Source organism: Acinonyx jubatus, chromosome F2 (assembly GCF_027475565.1).
Source record: "Acinonyx jubatus isolate Ajub_Pintada_27869175 chromosome F2, VMU_Ajub_asm_v1.0, whole genome shotgun sequence".
Lineage (NCBI taxonomy): Eukaryota > Metazoa > Chordata > Mammalia > Carnivora > Felidae > Acinonyx > Acinonyx jubatus.
In genome coordinates this window covers 29,113,445-29,126,557 of record NC_069394.1, presented here as the reverse complement: position 1 = coordinate 29,126,557, position 13,113 = coordinate 29,113,445, and the positions used below count along the sequence as shown (strand labels likewise).

Genomic DNA, 13,113 nt, shown 5'->3' with positions numbered 1-13,113 from the left:
ATACTGAAAAAACATAGAAATGTCTTAACTATTTGGTTTTGAATAACTTGCAAATTTTTAATAACTTGGTTTTGAATAATTTAACCATATTATAGAATAAGCTAGTGTTGCAATAGTTACTTGAAAGCTTGAACCACATACACATTTAGATGTGAATGCAGTCCCACAATTGTCCCTGTCATTAGGGTTTCCTTTTTAGAACACTGTGTTGCCCATTAAAAAATTCCCTTTCATCAACAGGAAAGCAGGAACTCAAAATATGTCCATTAAAAAATATTTGGGACCAGTTTTACTCTGGTAATGCTTTTGTCTTGATTACAATAATATACGTTAAACCGAACCCAGTCAGCGTTTCTTCTCTCAAAGAATTGAGTTGAATTCATCAGCCCTGTTTGAATCTTTTAGCCACATAATTTCTCCTAAACTGGGTCACAGGTGGGTGCCTAAACACTTCTTCAGGGCTAATAAATGTTGTTTTAGACCATTCTTATATGCAAGTGGTTTCCATATATTTAAACTACTATCTCAAAAAATAGTAAAAACATTAAGTGCTAGGAATTGGATTCTTAAAAAAAAAAATTGGAAGTCCATGCTAGGTTACTTTAAATATACCTATTGGTAATAGATAAGAGGATACAGAGAACTATTGGGCAGGTGTCGTTCCTAAAATGGAGCTTGTTAAATAAACCACATTCATGACTATTAATTAGGATGATAGAGTTTATAGGTGGCACCTTTTCAGAAATATCTGTGAAACTTGGCAGGATATTTAGAAAAATCTCATAGAATATTCTTAAAGATGAGATAGAGACTGAAAACATTTATAGCTGGTAGTACAACTGTTTTCAAGGTATGAACACTGGAGCTTTTTTCTGTCTCTCAACTCAGATGCATTTCACACAGGTAATGTTTGACCAGGATAATTTCCTACTATATCCCAACAGGCAGATTTACAGCACTTATTATCACGGTTTCGCTTCATCATAAATAAAGAGACAAGATTTGGTCCTTCAAAAACTGTATATATGTAAAACAGACTGTTCTGTCAAAATATCTCTGGTTTATTTTCCTTTTTCACCAAAACATTCTGTCTGGGCCATGCATGTATCAATGTGACCTTGCTTCTGCCCTGCTACAGAAGGGTACTCTTGAACCAAAACCTCCAGTATACAGAATTAACCCTACTTTACTTCCCAGAACTTCACAAGAAGAGCCTTCCATCAAACAGGCTGATCCATCACACAAAGACTTTTTTGATCTTTTTTTTTGTTTGTTTTTAATTAAACTCTATACCCAACATGAGACTTGAACTCATCACCCTGAGATCAAGAGTCGTATGCTCTTTTGACTGAGTCAGTCAGGTGCCCCAAAGACAACTTTTTTCAACCATCTTTTACCGAGTGCTTTCTATAGACAAGGCGCTGTGGTCAGTACTGAACTAACAGGGTTTCATTCAAATCTTCATAACAATCCAAAGGATTAGGTATTATGCTTCAAAAAGTTTGAAAACACTTGACACAGAGAGATTTAAACTGTTTATACTAGATAACTCAGGAAATAAGGGGTAGAGTTTATTAGATGAATGATAAACACAGAAGAATTTTACGCAATGACTTCTGAGAAGAAGAAATTAGCCTGTGCATGAGAAACTGTCAGACACCTTCAATATTCTCCTAAGGAAATGCAAGGATAGAAGCTAAGACAGCAGCACCACAGGAAAATGTTTTAGAGAGGCTTCTTATTGTGTAATCACCAGTTAGATATGACTTTTTGTGGTCTTGGAATGTTGGTCAAGTTCCAAAGGCCATAAGCAATAGGCACCATATCATCTATGTATAACCTGCCAAGAAACTCTGACTCCAATTTTGTGATACTTGGCCCATTGCTTATCTCCAGGTTATATAAAGAAGATGGGTGGGGTGAAGCTGGTTTGAAGCTCTGCAGGGATTATTTCTTTAGAGGAGAGCCGCAAGATTGTTGACAGACTTACTGCTGCCCTTGAAAAGCCCTGCGAAGGAGCCCATTTAAAATTTAGTCACAGTTCTTAGAAAAGTCAAAGCCTAAAGGCAGAAGGCTGATCAGGGATACCCAATCTGCACTAAAATGGGCTTTCTGGAGCTGTCTGCACTCCAACAATGAAGCTTCTATGGACTTAACTCCTGCAAACTCCTTGAGGAGTTGTGCTCATCTCAGCTAAGGTGCAGAGCAGTCAACCAGCAGAGCAATTGCCTATGTCAAGGGACCTCCTGGGTGGACTTCTATAGGGGAAGGAAACCAAATCTAAATACCCACAAAACACCAATCAATAAAGAATGTTTAGGTGTCTAATGTCCCAGAGATGCAACTGTGATGGGCAAAACTGTACCCATCACATACTCCCTCCCTCCATGCTACAGCCCTTGCCCTTCCCCTCTAACCTTGGATGCAGAATTATAAATGGGGAGAAAAAGCAGCCAAGCAGTTTTGGGGAAAGGTGGAGAAGTGGCTAGCCATGCTCTCTCCTCCACTAGCTTGGGTCAAGTCCAGCATGTGGGTTGGGATGGAGTCTAGAAGTGTTAAATTGAAGGAGGGTCTGTAGTGATAACATTAGGTTAAATTGGATAGTTTATGGTCTTAAAAATTAAGACTTTTCGTGTCACTGTTTAGAATGTGTGCAGAAGCTATGAAATGTATCTAAAACCTCATTCAGTACGAAGGAAAAAACAAGCCAACAGAATGGGTTTGCAGATGCAATGGTGTGGAAAAAGGAAATTATGTAATATGCACCCTTAAAAATTATAACTTCTTTGGGGCGCCTGGGTGGCTTAGTCAGTTGAGTGTCCGACTTCGGCTCAGGTCATGATCTCACAGTTCGTGGTTCAAGCCCCACACCAGGCTCTGTGCTGACAGCTCAGAGCCTGGAGCCAGCTTCAGATTCTGTGTCTCCTTCTCTCTCTGCCCCTCCCCCACTCACACTTTGTCTCACTCTGTTTCTCAAAAATAAATAAATGTAAAAAGAAATTTAAAAAAATTATAACTTCTTTAAGAAACTGATGAGAATTGAAACAAATCCTTGATCAATTCTTCTTATTCAAGATCCCAGATCTGCTCATAGTTACCTGATCAGTTCCCATATCCACTAGATTTGGTTTTTAAGTCTGCCTTACTCCTTCCCTTATATTTTATATTCTCTTACATTTTCTTGATTTTCAGATTTGGTTTTCTGGCTCCTTCTCTGTCCCTGCTGCTTCCACTACCTGATTCTACTTAACTCAGGATTAAGGTAGAATCCAAAACCAAATCTATTGTTCTCATTGTTGACCTATACTTGGAGATGAGTCTAGTTCCTGGTCTTAACTCCTTCAACTTTCTTCTATCCCAAAGAATTCAGTAATTGGACTATTCTCAGACATGATAATAAAATAATGTTCAAGCAAGAAAATATAAACTGGCCACATCAGCACAATGACCTGTTCAACTTCCCATCAATGAGGGATACAAATAACGCCTGAAGAATCATTTCCTAATACATTTCCCACTTTTTTTTATTAGTGTGTTATTGAATTTATATTATGAAAAGAGTTCCCTCTGCACCTTCAAATAAACAAATGTTTACTGTTTAATTAGCTTCTGTAATGAGCTAGTACTTTTATTAACTAATTTCTAACCCTCACAATACCATCTTATTCAAGTAGGCATTATTTTACTTGTCATACTGATAAGGAAATTGACTCAGAGAGCTTTCATGACTGGCCTAGTTCATAACAGAACTAGAATTCAATTCCATATTTTACTGATCCAGAAGGAGCTAGAATTTGGCAAAATATTGATTTAGAAGTAAATGCATAACAGATGTTGGGAGGATCATGGTGAAACTCCAAAAGGCATATTTTGGGATTCATGAAGAATACTTCAAAATATTAACTGAGAAATGAGTTGGATAAAGACAGACAGAGGGAGAGAACTTGGCTTTGGCCAAGATCCCAGCAGTAGAAACTGCCAGACACTATAAATCAAAGCCAGTGCTTGGACTTGCCCCTAGTTTTAGACAAATATCCACTGTGTAGTACCACCAGAGGGATGGACTCAACTTAATGCCTGTGCCACTATGGCTGGCACCCATTGGAATTTCAAGATTCATTCTCTAACTGAACATGACAGAGTACGTAGTCAAAGGCTCCCACTCCAAACTCAAACTGAGTGCTTGCAGTTGATAAATGAAGGGAGATTTGAAGTCAGATAAGAAGCAGGGTTTTTCTTTCTTGTCACAAAGTGCTTGCTATTTCAGCCTTGTGATTGTACTGTATTTCAGAGCCTGGCGGGGGAAAACCATCATGGCCATTTTATGTTACAGAGAATTTCATGGGATACATGTGCCTTCTCAATAGTACATGTGATGTTTCTCTATGATACCCACGGTGGGAGCTCTTTGAAGAGTGGCATTTTGTGTTCCAGCTGTGATTATGGTATAGTGTGGTGTGGGTGGAAAAGGACATTCTAGAGTCTAGTGATAAATTTGCAAGTTGTTTCCATGGCTATCAAACATTTGTGATCCTGGATAGAAGTCCTGCAACAACAAATCTGTTTACCCATGATCTCTATAATCAATGGCAGTTATAACTCAATACTGTATTTCAGATATTAATCCAGAAAGTATTTATAAGGCACATAACATGAGCCAAAAGTCAGGCTCTGAGAGTACGGAGGTGAGCAAAATAGACATAAGTCCTGAACCTCACAATCACCTTTCCAACTACAGAATAGAATTCAGCAGAATACAAGTCCACTATGGATTCTCCTTGGTTACTATTAATAGTAAAATTAATAATTACATTTGAGCAACAAAATAAAGTAATACTGAATCATAGCCCAAAGTATAAAAGAAATATCCATGATCCATATGAATATAAATAAATTATTGAATAATTAAACAAGTGGGGAGAATTGGCAAATCTCCCATGAAAAAGAATTCCAAATAAATTATGTTCCATCTCCACCCTCAAGGAGATGGAACATAATACCTCACTACCTAAGTATAGGTGGCTTAAGTATGGGTGACTTCCTTTTAAAGAATATAGTATGGAGAGGATCCTGGGAAGATGGCGGCGTAGGAGGACGCTGGGCTCACCGCGCATCCTGCTGCTCACTTAGATTCCTCCTACACCTGCCTAAATAACCCAGAAAACTGCCAGAAGATGAGCAGAACGGAGTCTCCGGAGCCAAGCACAGACGAGAGGCCCACGGAAGGGGTAGGAAGGGCGGAGAGGCAGTGTGCGCTCCATGGACTGGCGGGAGGGAGCTGGAGTAGAGGGGCAGCCCGCCGGCCAAGCAGAGCCCCCAAGTCTGGCTTGCAAAAGCGGAGGGGCCGGGCGGGGTATGTTCTGACAGCAAGCAGGACTTAACATCTGGAAGGTTATAAGCTAACAGCTCTGCTCGGAGAACGGGAGGGCTGGAGGACAACGGGAGGGAGAGTTGTTGAGCCCCAGAGGACAGAGCTCAGCTTGGCGGGGAACAAAGGCACTCACCAGCGCCATCTCCCTCGCCCATCCTCCAGCCAAAATCCCAAAGGGAACCGGTTCCTGTCAGGGAACTTGCTTGCACCGTGCAAACACCCAAAGCTGTGCTTCTGCATATCCATCCCTCTGGTGGGTCTGACTCCCTCCTGGTGCTGCAGGGCCCCTCCCTAAGCGGATCTCCGAAGGAAAAGCCAGCTGAGCCTGCCCCTCCCACCCCTGTGCACCTTGCGGATCCACCCCAGCTAATAACCAGATCCCCAGCACCACAAGCCTGGCAGTGTGCAAGTAGCCCATAAGGGCCACGCCACCCCACAGTGAATCCTTCCCCTAGGAGAGGGAAAGAGAAGGCACACACCAGTCTGACTGTGGCCCCAGCGGTGGGCTGGGGGCAGACATCAGGTCGGACTGCGGCCCCGCCCACCAACGCAAGTTATTCAAGACAGCACAGGGGAAGTGCCCCGCAGTTCTGCACCACTCCAGGGACTATCCAAAATGACGAAACGGAAGAATTCCCCTCAAAAAAACCTCCAGGAAATAACGACAGCTAACGAACTGATCAAAAATGATTTAAACAATACAACAGAAAGTGAATTTAGAATAATAGTCATAAAATTAATCCCTGGGCTTGAAAACAGTATAAAGGACAGCAGAGAATCTCTTGCTACAGAGATCAAGGGACTAAGGAACAGCCAGGAGGAGCTAAAACATGCTCTCAACGAGTTGCAAAATAAAATGGAGACAACTACGGCTCGGATTGAAGAGGCAGAGGAGAGAATAGGTGAACTAGAAGATAAAATGGAAAAAGAAGAAGCTGAGAAAAAGAGATATAAAAAAATCCAGGAGTATGAGGGGAAAATTAGAGAACTAAGTGATGCACTAAAGAGAAATAATCTACGCCTAATTGGTATTCCAGAGGAGGAAGAGAGAGGGAAAGGTGCTGAACATGTACTTGAAGAAATAATAGCTGAGAACTTCCTGGATCTGGGGAAGGAAAAAAGCATTGAAAGCCAAGAGACACAGAGAACTCCCTTCAGACATAACATGAATCGATCTTCTGCACGACATATCATAGTGAAACTGGAAAAATACAAGGATAAAGAGAAACTTCTGAAAGAAACTAGAGATAAACGTGCTCTAACATATAAAGGGAGACCTATAAGACTCGTGACCAATCTCTCTACTGAAGCTTGGCAGGCCAGAAAGGATTGGCAAGAGATCTTCAATATGATGAACAGAAAAAATATGCAGCCGAGAATCCTTTATCCAGCAAGTCTGTCATTTAGAATAGAAGGAGAGATAAAGGTCTTCCCAAACAAACAAAAACTGAAGGAATTTGTCACCACTAAAACAGCCCTACAAGAGATCCTAAGGGGATCCTGTGAGACAAAGTACCAGAGACATCGCTACAAGCATAAAGAATATAGTATGGAAAGGGGATTAAAAAAAAAAAGTAACTTTACAGTGGTGAAACCTTGTGAAGACTACATCAGCCAGGTGATCAAAGTTAACACCAACAAGGATAAGGCATACTGATAGGGTGTACCTTTGATATGATGTGGTGAACATGGTATTTTAACTCTGTGGTCTTCCTCCCCCAAACACATAACCCCAATCTAGTCATAGAAAATTCCATTGGAGAGACAGTCTACAAATTACTCAACCAGTACTTCCTGGTTATCAAAAACAAGCAAAGTCTGAGAAATTTTCACTGTCAAAAGGAACCTAAAGATGGCTACATGTCATGTGGTACTACGATGGGATCCTAGAGCAAGGAACAAGAAAAAGGATATTACATAAAAACTAAGAAAATATGAATCAAGTATGGCCTTTAGTTAATAACCATGTATTGATATTGGTTAATTAATTGTGACAAATGCACCACACTGATGTAAAATGCTAACAATAGGAGAAACTGGGAAACCTATATATAGCCTTCAAATTTTTAAAATCTAAAACTGTTCTAAAATAAAATGTTTATTTTTTAAGAAAAATAATTAGTTCAATTCCTTTTATAGTTTCCAAGTTACTTTCGTACCCATTAGCATATTTTAGCTTCATCATTTCAATAAAGAATGGACCTTCCTATTGTGCCAAGTACTCTTTAAGGCGCACAGAAGTGGCCCCTAATCCAGAGTGTATAATCTAGTATTACATGGATGGGAGTGTTGGCCTGCCTAGTGTTATAATGCCCATTTTATAGGTAACTAGACAGTAGTATAGGGAGATTGAGATTTGCCAAATTCACTTAACTTTTAGGAGTCAGACCAAGAGCTCAATAGTAGGTTTATAACTAAATTTATTTCTTTTTCTATCAAAATATATTTATAACAGGAACTAATACTATTTTACCTGACAGGCTCCATCATAACATGGATTTCCAAGAACACATCAGCATAGGTGCCTGTTTACAAAGGTAAGAAAATGTCCTTTATTTTGCATCATTGTCCCCTGAGCAACTGAGCATGCTCTATCAGGTTCAGACCACCTGGGGTTCTTATCCCTGAAACTCCTTAGTTGATATAAAACAAAAAGACTTGATTTTAGTACCATAGTCTATGGTCTGTGTATTCTAATCTTTTAATCAAACAACATTCTACCAGGTTGAATTTAGACTGCATAATATATGCACTGGAATTCATAAGTGCATATGTGCATAAGTGCATAAGTGTATATGCTTAAATTCCAAGTACTTACTTACAATGGTGGCAGAGCAGAATGACATAATGGAAACATCACTGGTTTGGAGTTAGAAGACATAGATTCAAATCGTAGCTTGGACATTGTCTAGTTTCATTATTTTGACCAAGCTTTTTATGTGTATATATATATATATATATATATATATATATATATATATATATCTTTTCGGAGTAACAATTTCTTCATCTGTAAAATGGGAATATCACTTACTTAGACGTGTTTAAAGTATGAAATAAACATATGTGTGTGCCTCACCAAGTACAAAACCTGATACAAAGTAGGGGTTCAATAAACATTATTGTTAGAAACTTGCTAGGGGATGAGGTACATGATTCTTGGTGAGAGAGTGCAGGGAGAGAAGAGCAACAAGATAAAGATGAGAAGGTCTTTATTAGACAGTCGTCCAGAGAAATGGTCACCAGACATGTAGAACATAAACAAATTTTCACAAAAAGAGATGACAGCGTAATTTGAAATGATACAGGTCTCTTGATCCACTGAATCAAGAGGTGTTGAGATTCTCTGAACACTTAGGGCCTGGAAGGTAATCCAAAATGCTTGAGCATATTTCTGTCAAAACAAGACCAAATAATTTCTTCTTCATGTCTGACAACTTGACAAATCACATAATCCAATGTGCTAATCTAGAGGATGAGCCTTTTTATTAATAGCTCTTGTTCATCTGCCAGCTCAATACTCACAGCTATGCCCAAAAGTAGCACCAGAAGGTTGTACAAACTCTTTCATGAAGTTAAATGTAATGAAACCCCAGACTTTTTACATTATAAATGGTGCCTCTTGATGTTCCTTAAAACTAAAATATACAAAGAGGATAAAATCCCATGGCTCTGGTCCTGTAGTGAAGGTCCTCTAAACATGGGCTCTGCAGTTTACAGCTCCGCCTCCTATGATCCCTTGGGGCAGGGTGGGGGATGGTCAGCAATGGGAAACTTGTTGGACACCCAACTCTTTGCAGAGAATGGAAGAGAAAGCTTCCAAAGGCTGTTTCGTTGCCTCTGATGCCCCCGCACTTTCCCTCCTAATATATTCTTCTGACCTTCAGCGTTTGCAGCAGCATGTTAGGACTCTGAAACTCTATCACATATTTTTCTGTTTGGAAGTTGCTGCTTTTAATTGAAACACTGAATTTATTTTCTGTATGTGAGTTTTACAGCTCTAAGCCATGAACATTTTCAAAAGAAATCAGCTCAATAATAAACATACATAATTCCCATTATAGGTAATGATCTGTGTGGTTTAGGGCTGCCAAGTTGAGCCCCAGATCAACCTCTGGAACTGTTTTGAAGGCCTAATATGTATAGAGGCATTACTGGTGCCGATCCCAGCCATATGAGGTCAGTGTTTCAATTTCCCTGACAGTAGCTTCACTGGCAGGACAAAGTGTACAAGGGTTGCCAAAGCTAACATATCAGGTAGCTGGGCTTCCAAACAGATGTGTTCCCATTTCCTGTTATTCTCCCTTTGTCTTTCATTGGCAATTTCTATGTGTATACCAAGCCAAATTGTGATGCTTACTTGGATGTGTAAGCATCAAAGCCCATTATCGTCCTTGGCCATACATGGCAGAACTTGAGAGTGCAATCTGACCCATGGTTTGATGTAGTTGGAAACCTTTAAGGCTCCTTCTCCCATGGCTGAATTATTAGTTTAATCTTTCTGGTGTTACCAGGGGAGGTGAGAGTTAGGGGGGAAAGTAGTGGAAATGAGCATTACCTGACATTTGTCTCCCCTTAACTTGCTTTTTGCCAAATCTTAGACGCATAATATCCAAGATTTTAGTCAGTTCATGCACCAGCTAAATAACTGCATCAAAATTACCTGAGATAATATGCTAACATGCTGACTTCCTGACCCTACAGCAAATTCATAAAGTCAGACTTTCCAGTATTGGGACCCCAGAATCTACATATTTTTAACCTTTGGATTAACAATCATGTTTGGGATTCACCGAGAAGATTCTCTTTCATCCAAAGCATTCTTAAAGTGTGTAAACCTGGCTCAGGTTATCGCTAATCGGAATCTTTCACATGGCTCGATTTTGATCCACAGTAGAAGTAGATCATTAGATCTTTCCAGTTTGTTCCAGAACTAATGTCAACTCCTGGAGAAGGCACAGGGCCAAATGGAAAATGGAAGAACCCATCATTGAGCAATTGTTACATGGTAGTTACATAGTCTGTGAAGTGTTTTCCATGTGTAACATGGGAAAAAGCTATTTGTAATTTATAATTCTCTTCTACCTTCTAAAGAAGATACACCCCAGTGACTGGAGGCTTCCTTGTGGACTGAAAGGAATGATTCCTGAGGAGTGATGTTTGGAGGAAATGGATAAGAGTTAAATTGAGCTGCATGATAAAGGGAGTAAAAGGGGGTGAGATGGGAGCATTAGGTGCAGGAAGGGAGAGACAAACTTGGAAAACCAGGCCCTGGAGGACAAGGAGAGAAGAGATTTGAAAGTGAGAACTCGTCTGTGTATGATCAGAGGGCTGCTCTAACAAATAGAACTCAAGATGTAGTGGCTTAAATGAGATGGCATATTTTGCTAGCATTTAATAGTTCAAAGATAAATAGTTGGGAACTTCTAAACTTCTAAAGATGTTTGTCAGTATTCTTTAAACCACAAGAAATGGAAAAGAGTGCAAGACAAGCAGCTTTAACTCTGAGAAGATGACAGGACAATTGGAAGCATCATTGTTCATACCCCATGGGCCTGACTTGGTTACTTGGTAACAGCTGAATGAAGAGAAACTAAAATATGTCATCTCTAGCTGGGTTTCCATGTTCTCAGCTAAAACCTGGAAGCTTCTGTTGCTAAAAGGAAGAAGGGATATATTGATATAGTGCTACAATTAGCAGTCCTGCCCACTTGGCAAGAGATAGCTAATTCCAAGTTTCAGCTTGAAATGGTATATATCCTGTGCTGTGTGAACGCCCACTTTTAACTTTCCCTCAATGTATTTAGTAAAATACACATTGTTCACTAGTGTTTTGGAGTGGTTCCTTTCTAGTTAATGTAAACAGCCAAATTCTGCTTCAAAGTTGGCACGCTGGGGGGAAAACATCAGCTCCACCCAGGGATAGCAACAAATGAGTTGCAAATGTATTATCCTGTTACATCTTCACAAGACCTATTAAGGACCCATCACCATCTTCTTATTAAAAGAGGAAACGGAGGCTCAGAATGTAAACAACAACCAGTAGCCACACACCTAGGAAGTGAAAACGTTGGGGTTCCAGCCAAACAGTGCCTGATTCCAAAGCCCTTGCTCTATAGCCTGGTGCCCAGTTCATGCTCTGCATATTCTACCTCCTGTCCTAAGGAAAGGAGCCTCATTGGGCCCAAGTATGTGGGTTATTTCAAACTACCACTTTGTACATCTATTCTCCCCCTCCTCCCCCCCCCCCCCCCATGTAACCAAACCTTCTATAAAGCAAACCCAAAACCACCTTAAGCAAATGGTTTTAGATAGGATAAAGACCCATTATTTAGTCTGGAAACTCAACCTTTTGAAATGTCCTCCCTCCCCCTGCAGTGATTTGACAATTAACCTTTAAAACATTTTAATTTAGCAATGTTATAGGGTAGAAATTTTTCCAGTATCTTTTCAGAGATAATAAAATGTGATGACACAGTGATGTGTTGAATTGGTTTCCATAGATAATTAAGAGACACACGTATCATGTCAAAGAGATAAGAAAAATCTAAGGTTTCCATGACTTGCTTTTTCCATTAGCTAAAGAACTACTTTTAAAATAATGAGCATACTTCCTAGTGTGAATAACTTTGTCTCCAGGTTAACATCCTGCCCAAAAGGGCATAATATTTCTCCTGACAAATCCAGGGTTCTCCTGCCCATTAAAAACTAGCCATTCCACAAGAAGGCAGACTTGTCTTTCCACTGATGTACACGTATCTTCTATGCACTATTTCCTTTGGTAAATGGAATGTGGATATTTAATCAAAAGCTAGCTCCAAAAGACACAGACCAAGACTCCATAAGGATTTAGAATTATACTCAGTGCGCTGTTTCTCAACACAGAATTCTGAAAAAATCTATCCTAACAATTCCTTGCTTAAAAAACAGGAAACAATCTCACCAGGGTTAGGAATTAAGGTTGCAGAAGAAATTATGAGGAACTCTGATTGAAAACTTCCCTCTCAGCTTTGTTTGAAAGTGTTTATGTTTCTCAAAAGACAGATGATTTATTTATGTGGTGTCTGCATCAGCATCACTCTCCTGAGGTCTATGAACACTAATCTCCAAAGGGGGTCCTTAAAGATATTTTCATGGTTAACATTGGGAATTGCATATTCCATCACACTGAGATATACAATACACATCAACATATCAAAGCTCTACAAAAAAAGTCCCTTAATACTCATCTTTAATATAATGTTTCTAAATCTTGTTTGACCATAGAATCATGAGAAAAAAATACTAGAATATCCTACCTGCACTCCCAACTTATCATACATTTTCCACTTAGCAATTAAAATTCTCTTTTTTATTTTTTATTTATTTTTTTTCAACGTTTTTAATTTATTTTTGGGACAGAGAGAGACAGAGCATGAATGGGGGAGGGGCAGAGAGAGAGAGGGAGACACAGAATCGGAAACAGGCTCCAGGCTCCGAGCCATCAGCCCAGAGCCTGACGCGGGGCTCAAACTCACGGACCGCGAGATCGTGACCTGGCTGAAGTCAGACGCTTAACCGACTGCACCACCCAGGCGCCCCAAAATTCTCTTTTTTAAAGTATAAATCAAATATGTGTTATGTCATCTTTTATGTCACCCTCTCTTAGCTCAAAAGTCTCCAATAGCTTCACATCAACTCAGCATGGAAATCACAGCTCTGACCAAGCTCCAGAAAGTCCTACGTGATCCGATCCCTCATTT

General features: G+C 39.8%; 1 long non-coding RNA gene across 1 annotated transcript in view; it reads left to right on the top strand.

Annotated features, from left to right (window-relative positions):
* LOC113600607 (uncharacterized) overlaps positions 1-10,269 on the top strand; it is a 54,977-nt gene extending 44,708 nt beyond the window's left edge. The window contains exons 2-3 of the long non-coding RNA XR_008292582.1: positions 7,852-7,908; positions 10,076-10,269. This is a non-coding gene — a long non-coding RNA (uncharacterized LOC113600607). The remainder of the gene's footprint in view (positions 1-7,851; positions 7,909-10,075) is intronic.
* Positions 10,270-13,113: the final 2,844 nt, after the last annotated feature.